At 41.2% G+C, this 10,921-nt stretch overlaps 1 long non-coding RNA gene across 1 annotated transcript; it reads right to left on the bottom strand.

Moving 5' to 3' along the window:
• Window positions 1-4,214: 4,214 nt before the first annotated feature.
• Window positions 4,215-6,370, bottom strand: LOC124425120. Its single transcript, XR_006942435.1, has 2 exons — window positions 5,698-6,370; window positions 4,215-4,413 (listed from the first exon to the last, which is right to left on the bottom strand). It is a non-coding gene; the product is annotated as an uncharacterized LOC124425120 (long non-coding RNA).
• Window positions 6,371-10,921: the final 4,551 nt, after the last annotated feature.

Raw genomic sequence — 10,921 nt, forward strand, 5'->3', positions numbered from 1 at the left:
TCGCCTAAATTAGTTCAGCCGAAAGTATTATTCTATGTTATATAAGTTCCTCGTGCGTGGATAGAAATGATTTTTCTTGGAAGATGTAAAATAGTGTTCTTGGAAAAGCGGTAACGTCGTAAAACTGGCTTTCCTTGAAATAATTTCTTCGGTGATTGAGCCAAATCGGAGTATTATGAAAGAGGAAAGTATAATATAAATAAACAAATAAATAGAAGAAGAAGAAAAGGTAGAAAAAGAGAGAAAGAAAGATGAAGAGAGAGAGAGAAAGAGAGAATGATGTAGGGAGAAAAGGATGAAGAGAAAGGAGAATAAGGTAGTTCGAGACAAAGCGTGGGACGAAGTTTGGGCGGATCGGTTCGAAGCGGCAGGCTGCTAATGACGAGGCGTTAATTTAGCAAGCACGAGAAGGAAATATCTGCGGGTTGGCACGGTCGCCTGGCCGGTCGCCGTCGAGTGTTATGGAAGCCTATGCATCAGAATGATGAATGATGTTTCGTGGTTGGAGCGTGGTAAACGAAAGGGACCGATGTGTGAGACTGTGAGAAAGAGAGAGAGAGAGAGAGAGAGAGAGAGAGAGAGAGAGAGAGAGAGAGAGAGAGAGAGAGAGAAGGAGGAAAGGAGGAAAGCATCTGCACGCGATACGCGGATCAGCTCGATCCCTCAACGCCGTTCGACTAAAAAGCTCTCGTTTATTACAAACCATACGACGTTAGCTCGTCCAACAACTCTACCGTTCTCTTTCTCTCTTGCTTTCTTCAATCTTATCCGAGAAGAGATCGCGTCGATACATCTTTCTGGGACGAATCGCACTATCTGGCTGAACTGCCGTGGGACGAACAAAATATCGTCGTGAAATCGAATTCACGTGGTTTCTCCTCTCGACAACTTTCGACTTCATTCATTTTCCAAGTCTCCTTGGCTAACGTCTTCATTCGAATAAATTTTCCGACGTTAATTGTCGCGTTTCGCCGTCGAACGCATTACGTTTCATCGTTTATTTTGAAATTCAAACAGCAAACGAGACAACGAGCTTGAAAACGTTATTTCTATTTAATTTGTTTGTTCTCGACATGATATTTTCTTGACGTAAGGCTTTTCCTTTTAATGAGACAGAAATAAATATCTACTTAGACGAAATAACGAAGCAAAACTTGTAACTAGAAAGCTTGCTTGATATTTGTTCGACTTGTCGACGATATTACCGATCAACTTGCACGTCGCTGCAACATTCTCACGCAGAGACTACGCATAACCTTCTTTACGTCAGGAGAAAAAAAGACAAGAAACGCGTAACGCCTCTTCGTGTCCAACTTTATCTTCGAGATTTTCATTTTATCTGATCGACGTCACTACCGTGCTTCTCGAATATTTCTCTCTCTCTCTCTCTCTTTCTTTCTCTCTCTCTCTCTTCGTCTCTCCCGTTCTTTCTTTCATCTTTACTCCGCCTTCGTGACAGGTCGCAGTTAATTAAGAAAGAAGCGAACGACGATAATGACAGAGGCAGACGTACTTTTGCGTATGGGGAATTGCAAAATGGCGAAAGAACGGATAGTAAATCAAGATACGAAGCACGTCGGGTAGCTGTATATTGCGACAGTTATACGAGCCATCCATCATCATTTAGAGACGGCATCTATCAGCGTCACCACTCGTGAGCGCGATAATGACGATTCACCGGCTTAGCGGCTTGCTTTGACCCGACGGGCGCCCGAACGACCGTTAATTTACGAACCTTCCCCTGTTAGTATCTTTACATCTACCCTTTCGATAAAGTTACCTCGACATCGTTATAATAGTCGATGTCTTTGGATACAATCGTTTCGTTCATTCTAATCATATTTCTTCGTATCTTTAGCAAAGAACATTCCGATTTACAAAGACGTATATATTGCATCTACTTTTCAAGATATGGTAGATTTTAACGACCATATATTTGTATAACTGAATGATATATTCAGTTCTTTAAATCTAGTTCAATTATTCGAAATAATTTATCATCTGAATGATATAACTGTATTAAATCAAGATGATATAACTGTAAAGATTATTTATTATACAAAATAAGATTTGATATCTATAATAAAAGTATTTTTGGCACGTAAACACGACATGTAACAGTATATCGGTCATTACTACTTTATTCGAGAAATGGTTTGTTCGAGGATTGTTTCGTTGATGTCGTATGGTCGAGGGTAGCTGACAAAAAAGGGACAATTACGGTGGAAACATCGTCAAGAATATCGGTCATGTTTTCTGTCTCACTCACTCACTTTTCCCTTCAGGCTCGAGGAAGATAATTCCCGTGGTGAGGTTAGGTCTTTCTTGCAAGTAGAAGAGAAGAGAAGAGGAGAGAAGAAGAAGAAGAAGAAGAAGAAGAAGAAGAAGAAGCGGAAGGAGGGTAGAAAGGTAAAGAATCGGGCGGGTTGGGCTAAGCATTGTGTCCTGATAGATGTGTCAAATCCGGGCCGCATTGTGCTCGTGGAGATAAATGGAGCCGGAGTGAAGAAGCAAAACACGTGCCTTTGTTACCGGTCTACTCATCGAAGGTAATTTAGAACGCTTCTCTTTCCAAAGATAGCCCATGGTACGATACAAGCGCCACGCGCACGCACATCTACGAAAACTTTAAACTCTCTCACGTACGTACCTACGTTAGCACATCCCTTGTAAAACATTAATGAATGATCCATTATTGCGACAAACAGGTCATCCACATTTTGCACGTGTAAACATTTCATGGAATTGACATTATATTATAAAAAAAAAATCATTGTCATTGAATCATATTGTTCGGGATTAATCTTGGATTTCGAACGAAAATAACAAAATTTCTAACAAATGTAATTACCCAGTTAATCTACCTCCAAGAATTTTTTCCCGTCTGGAAAAATATTTTTCGTAGATCATCCTCCCTCTGGGTGTCGTTCAGTGTATGTATAACTTTGAAGAGACTACGCCGTTGCTCTTTGATTAGTTTCCTTTCCCCCTGTGTATGAAAAAGGAAAGAAAAAAAAATAAAGAAAGAGGGAGGCCAGCTAGCGAGCAAAAGAGAAAGAGAGAGAGAAAGAGAGAAAGAGTGCGAAGGATGATGGAAAAAAGAGCGAAGGTCGGTAGTCGCACGTCATTTAAGAAAGATGCATCGTAATCGTCTCTCCGATGCCGAGAAAGAAGAGAAGTTAGTGTGCGTGGGGCGAGCTGGCTCGAGCGCGCGCTCAGAAACAACGTAGGGAGACAGTCCGGGACACAGTCCGCCACCCTGGCGACATGGTTGGGTGCAGAGCAGAAAGCGAGAATTCTCCCGCGGCGCGGAGCCGCGGCACTCGCTTCGCATAAATCATCCCGCTTCTGCTTGGAACAGGGAGAGGCGAAAATAGATGGAGCTCTCTGCGCTTTATACATAAAGAGAGAAAGAGAGAGCGCATCTCTTGCCTTCGTGCCCGTGGCTACAAGCAAAGCGTATTTCTTCTTTTTCTTCTTCTCCTCTTTCTCCTTCTTTTTTATCTTCTTCCTTTTCTTTCTAGTCGACCTCGTCGTCGACATCGATGGCATCGTCCTCCTTCTCCTACTCCTCCTCCTCTTCCTTCTTCTTCTTCTCCTTAGGAATAAAGACCTCCCACATATTTTCGTGACTTCCTCGAACACAGGTATGAGCGAACCCACGCGATGGGATACCTTCGCGAATGGCGGCGCGAAAGACCGAGCTCGGCTCCTTTCTAGAATCTTAAGAATCCAGCCGCTCGCTGGCTTACACTGGCAACGCATAACTCCCGGACAATGTTCTCAGGAAGCTGACGCGAACTCGACACACAGCCTTCCGGCATGCCGCTCGCGGAAGTACGCTTAACAAGCTCGTTTTCGCGCCCCGTCTTTATTTTCCTTTCCTCGCAAGTTGTCCAAGAGTAGAACTCGTGTTTCGTGCTTGTAATGCCGCTGTCGATTGGGAGATATCATCGCCCCGGGGTGGTTGCTTCCTATCCTATCCGCGTTCTTACAAGGACGTTTATGTCGTCAGGTTAAACCTCCAGGATGATTAAGAATTTTGCTTCCTTTCCAAGATATTCGAAAAAAATATATGGTAGACATTTCCGATACGAACGAAGTCTCTCACTTTGTAATTTAATATTCATTAAAGTAACTTGTAATTCAATATTTGCCAAAGAAGCAAATATACGATTTTTGGTCTGTTGGAATATTTATTACTCTTTTGGAAATATTGTCCTAAAATAATAAGTGTTTGTGATTTATTTAACTCGAATATTTTTTTACATTCTTTATATGTAGACATATCGTTGTTTTCAAATTGGAACAGTGTTTCTTAGTTTTCGCAGTTCAAACAAAAGACAATTTTTCCATTTTTCCCTTTGTATGGGAAGAAGGAAAATCTCCAAAATTGCCATCCTTAGGTACAATCTACAAAAAAAGAGGATAAGACGATGTTAAGCATGAAAAATATCGGAAAAGGGACATTTTTCGTTTGTTTGCTCTATTTGAACGGTTGGATAGCAGATACTTTGGTTGAAAGGACAGGCCGAAAACTCAGAAAAATCAATTCGTACCCCCTGCCTGTTTCGTAACCATGAATCTCGTCTTTCAAAAAAGACAGCTTTTGTAACATTATTTCTCTTAGTCCTGTGTTGGCGCATGTCCATAACCGAAACCGGAGAGAACCTGCCATTGACGTCCTGTGACGACAACGACGACAACGAAGACAACGAACAGGGCGAGGACTAAGCTTTCCAGGGGATCCCATGCAGCATCACGCTGAGCAAAGCGTGGTGCTTCATAAATCTTTGGCGTGTTTTTACGTATCTGACCCCTATGCGACCATTCCATTATTAGATGCAGCTTTCAAGCTTACTCCGCAAGAATTTCACGAAACCACACGGTGAGCAAGCAAAGCCACTCCTCTCAAACCATACTTTGACGTATATTGACCGACCACGTGTCCCTCACGGATTTTTCTTCTTTTCGTTCCGACCAAATCAAATTTATCATCTAGCATCAGCAGCTTCCAATGTTCCATCCGTGCCTTCTATTCTGATCTATTATTCGCCATTTCGCTTCGAGTCCAGTCACGAGATGCGAGTGGTTAGTTTTCAGGAGATTGGACAAACCGTTCCAAATGTGTACGGCCATGGACTCAGAAAGAAAGCGATATTTATGTTTTCCAGATCGTAAATCACGTCGAACTACCCCGACAGATGTGGGTTCTCGAAATTATTACATTTTTCAGCGAATCTATTACTAATAGATTTAGATCTATACGTCACCTAGAGCTTTCTTAATAACACATTCTTTTGACAAATGACCTTCTGTCGAGAACATTAAAATTTATGAGATGCCCAAAATTACAATCGGAATAATATTAGAGAATTATTGTATCGGCGGCCTAGTATAATCTTATTTTCAAAAAAAAGAAACAAACGTCAAAAAAATTCACGAAGGGAGGAAGAGAGAGAGAGAGAGAGAGAGAGAGAGAGAGAGAGAGAAAGAGAGTACGAACGATATAGTGGCTTTGCAGTCGTTCCGTGCGGCTCTTAAACGCGAGGCAGCAAATCATTGTCGGGGTCAGAAACGAGCTGCGTGAAAAATTGCCGGTGCTTCCAGAGAAAACCAATAACGCCCCGCCACATCAAACGCGATTCCGGGAAATCATTACCCGGTCTACGCCCAAGGCTTACACATACGGCGTACCGTTTAAACGCTGCTGGAAGTCGGAGCTTGGAAGTTGGCGCTGCGATCGGTGCGGTGCCAACGTGGCATTGTCGCGGTGCTGCCGCGGCTTTTTCGCGGCTCCGTCGCGGCTTCGTCGCGGTTCGGTCGTGGCGCTGCTATCGCAGTTGTCTTCCCTCTTTCTCTCCCGAGCGCTGCCCCCACGACGTGAGTAACGTCCCGAGTAATATTACGATGACAGTAATTGCTGCTTTGATCAATGCAGATACAGCCGCGCGTAGGCAGCCTGTCACGCCACTGGGATTCAACGCGAACCTTTCCGGCGTTGTGTTGCGGATAGTCGCCGTAGGCGGATGTATTGCCTACGTGCCTACGACTCTCTTACGCGGATTCGTCGCTCCTCTTCCTTTCGTTATTCGTTATTCGTTATATGTATAGGTATCTATATGCATGTATATGTTGCACGCGGAACGTCGAGAAATAATCGAGCTTCCTGCGTAACGGATTTAACTTCGAAGACAAATACACGAACGACGAAGACACGAACGCGTTAACGACGATGCCACGATCCATCACCTGTCGCGTCGCTTTCCACTTTTTTTCCTTCCTCGTCGGCCATCTTTGCCTTCCAATACATGCTCGGCTCCAAGAGGTGTCTTAAGAAAGTGGTAAACGTTTGGCTCTCGACGACTTCGTTAAGAAGATTAGGTAGCTAATCTCTTAAGAAAGAGATCAAGGATGATGATTTTATTGCGATCCCCTTTCTCGCCTCACCTTTTCCCCTTCCTCCATCGAATAAAAAATCCGACGCATCGTTTCATCGCCAAATTATCTTGGCAACGGACTATGAGATTAAGAACGGCGTTATAATATTATAGTTATACATTCCAGGCACATTTCGCTCGTAAAGTTTGTTAAAACGACGGCTGCTACGCGCAAGGATCGCATAAAGTACGTTTCAAACGGAAGACACGGTGACCCAACGTTCGACATAAATATTGGAGAATCGTAAAGTCGAGGTGTCATGCAATGGCGTAACGGCTCACGATGGATGAGAACCGTCGGACTTCTATTAGCGATCGGCGATCGACGAACTCCACCAGACAGCTCTAGCGAGAAAAAAAGAGACAGAGAGAGAGCGTGTATTTGTACGTGTGCGTGCGTGCGTGCACTTTGTGAGAGTCGTCCTAGCAGGAGACCAAGAACCATCCTCCTCCCTTCTTCTCCCCCTTTTTTCCTTCTCTCTCTCCACTGTTACGGAGACTTTTATTTGTGGTGGAATAAATAAAAATTTACGAGCAATTTACGGAGGGTCCTCCGTCAGGTCAGGGGGATCCATCAATTTACTCCGAAGTGCTCGTTTGGCGCGCGGGCTACAAAATCGTCGACGAAGTTCTCTTTATGAAGCTAGAATAGATTAATGCTCTCGTTTGTTCGGTAATGGCCCCGATAAATTATCTTAATAGCTCGAGGCGGCTATAAATATATTCCACGGTTCCTGCGCTCTTACGCTTGTTTTCCTGCTACATCGACTTCTCTCTGCGCGCCGTCGAACTGCCATGTTTTCCGTGTCACTGATACCATGAGGCACTCAGCGGTGAAGGGAAGAGAGAAGAGCGACGAGAGGATAAGAAAAAGAAAGAAAGGAAAGATAGAAGAAAAAAAGTAGAATGGAGGTATAAGAACGATGCGACTCGATGCACTATCCTCGCGGCTTTCGTGTAAAGCTACGCTGTTCGCTAATGTTCGATATTATTCAAATTTTCTTTCCGACCGGTGTTTCGTACGTAACGGATCGCTTTAATCTAGTCTCAGTGATCTTTCTGAATGTTATTTATGGTTCCGGAACGTAGAAAGCGTTATTGCGTGCAAGGCACGCGTTTGCCAATATCTAAGTGACCTCACTGCCGGTACTCTTTTGTTCTTTCTAACCGAAGGTCGATACCGTTCGAATCGCACTTTCTCATTGATCTTCCAAACTCTCTTCGAAGGATCTTCATAAATAATTCTCTTTTAAAAGAAATTCTTCTTTTCTCGATCGCTATTATTTTTCATTTAAACGACTTTCATGGTAACATAACGAAATCGAGCTCGTAAAAAATTTCTCAAATCTATGTGTATACTTTATACGTTTTATTATTAAATGCAAACTGAATAAGAAATGAAAGAAAATGACGACGGCGATGATATCAGCTGTAGGAAATATAACGAGCGGAAAAATATCGTGATGACGTGACGCGAACGCTGCATAAATTTGATGGAATATTCCTATAATTGCATCGGAATGGAGACATTAAGAGGATTGTAAAAAACTAGGTAGGATCGTAAGTTTATATACGCACGAAGAAAATTTCATATCTATCGTGATATTATGGAAAAAAGAAATTTATATAAATTGCAACTGCGATATAAGGTAAGCTATTACGACAGATTAATACGTCGGTAACGTTAAACGGTGACTGAGCTATCGGTATGAAAAATAATATAAAACGTGAATGCCAATGAATATTCGAAATAAAACTCGTGGAGCAACTGAAAAGAAAAGAAAAAAAAAGAAGAAAAAAAAAGGAAAATATCGTTAGCGCATAAAGTCTGCGTAACTATTTTCTATCTCTTCTTATCTATCTCGAATCAAACGTAACTCTTTATAAATAAATTTTCTTTTCTTTTTAAAAATGATCATCTCGACATTTATTTCTACGGTAATCGTTGCTTGCTTTTGAAAATAGAAGCCGATGAAGTCGCGTAAAAGGGGAAAAGAAGAATAACTACGAGCGCACTAAAACGAAGAGGTATTCAAGAGTCTGTAATGTTCTCAGAAACGGTACTGAATTTCTGGGAAGGAGACCTTATCTAGCAAGCACAGATAGCAGCCAATAACGACAACGACGAAGACGACAACGAGGTTGAGGTGAAGGAGAATGAAGAGGAAAAGAAAAATACAACGACAGAAACGCAAAAAGTTACATGTGTTAGACGGCACACCGACTAATAGTGCAAGAGGTCTTATTCCGATGAGAATATATGAAGCGACATGAAGGGAAACAAGCGAAACTCGGTTGTTCGCTGACTGCATTATAAAATACATCGTAAAAGGGAAGAAAAAAACTGGACAAAAGTGAAAAGACGGATCTAAAGGACAAACGAGAAGTGTCTCTTTTGCGAAAATGTCCATAGTTATCCAAAACGAACGAGTCGAGTGAGCATCGGTCAATCTTCCCATTTATTATTCTCGCAAATTATTTTCTTCTTAATATTTAAACTTGAATAAGTACAAATATTTTTAGTCGACACTATGTTGACAAGTTCGACTTCGTGAAACTCTCAGCACTATTTCGATAGAACTATTGGACGTATAATCATAAATTTTATAGGAACCGGTCTGCGAATTTATTTTCTGTCTTTTAAACTTCTTAAATATGGAAGAACGAAGGACACGTTTCTACTATATTATTTAATGATATACAAAAAAAAAGAGAGAGAGAGAAAGAGAGAGAGAACTCGTAAGTGAATGGAACGATCGTAGATAAAAAAAAAAAAAAAACAATTTTGAAAAAGTCGCTAAAATAATCATGCAAATTTTAATCGAATTACTTGATTTTATGTAATTTATGTGACATCTACGTTGTTTCGAATTCGACTCGAAAAATTTTACTGAAATACATAAAAAAGCATTTCTGTATGATATTCGATAACGTACGAACGCACATGATTTCTAAAATGATTCCACACATCTTCAATTTTATCGCATCTCCATCTTCTTACTTTTCTTTTTCGCTCGTGTAATTTCATCGGGACTTCGCTGGTTACGGTACTTGTGAGTCATTACCGACGCGTCATAAACATCGAAATGCGTTTCGAATGGGGGAACGATATACGAATGCAGTGTAAATGCGTTTCATCTTTTGCATCGACATGAAATGAAAAGAAAGGGAAATGAAAAAGGGAAAGATGAAGAGAAATCGGTGAGAAAAAGGGATTACATTGAGAATATATTTCCTTTTAAATTATTCGAAATTGATTTCTGTCTCGCTTTTTCTCTTTTTTGTTCTCTCTCTTTCCCTGGATCTCTCTCTTTCCCTGGATCTCTCTCTCTCTCTCTCTCTCTCTCTCTCTCTCTCTCTCTTTCTCTCTCTCACTTTTAACGGATCGAATGAAAATATCCTCGAGGCTACATGGAGATGCCGAGAAACGGCAGCTCAGACATACGCCTGGTATTTGGCAGAAATTAGGTTGGTAATGCCTCAGCGACCGGTCTCAGCAGCACTTAACGCCGTAAAGCTGTTTGATGGCATCGCTATCACCCCTAACCGTTCCTAACAGTCCAACGCACACTTCACACTGCGCCCGGGCTCTGACACTGCAACCGTGAGTTATTCACTTAATGCGGCCATTACGCGCTCCTCGATGGTGCTTCATCCTGATTTACTTGACAAGCATTTATTGCTTCTATCTCGGCTAGCAATATTAAACCCTCTGCTCGCGTTTCCTACGTTCATATATACATAGGTATATCCTACGTATCTACGTGTTACGTAGAATGCGTTCTCTTATGCGTATTCTACGCACATGTATGTGTAAGGGAGCGGGTGTGTACAGGCGATATCACGACGACGATGGTAAGAGCTCCGCGGCATGATCGATGACCAACATACTTACATAGAGACGCTTCGAGAAACCCATCGACTTCGTTCCTTTCGCTAGCCACCACAAAACGGAATCTTATAAATTGTACCTATGGGTTAACGTATAAACCTACGTTACAGACTATACGGATTAAAATACGTTAACATGTTCATTTCGAATAATTTTAGAGTATGATATCGGATAAATATATTTATTATTTTGAACTTTGTAATTATGTTAAATAAATTTTCATTCAAAATGAAATAAACTTTTTACTATTTTCATCAATATGATAATTCCTTATTGCTAAAGTTTTTCAAGTTTATTGCTGGAAATTTCATCTTAAAAACGTTTCGACTTTGAGATCTCTTATTTTTTATTCGAAAAATATCAATACTCGTGTTTTCTTGTTTAACGTGCTCGTACCGATCGTCTATACGTCTGTTAGATGTATTAAATTCAATGTCGTATAATAAATATCACGCTATTATTCTCAATTGTACTTGGCATCGCACGAATATTCAGTTTCCTACGATACTTGAAAATATCATGAAAGACGTCTTTGTTGATACGATATAGTCTATATAAATACGATGTGTTTTTCTTTTGAAAAGAGTAT

Source organism: Vespa crabro, chromosome 6 (genome assembly GCF_910589235.1).
Source record: "Vespa crabro chromosome 6, iyVesCrab1.2, whole genome shotgun sequence".
In the NCBI taxonomy this organism is placed as follows: Eukaryota; Metazoa; Arthropoda; class Insecta; order Hymenoptera; family Vespidae; genus Vespa; species Vespa crabro.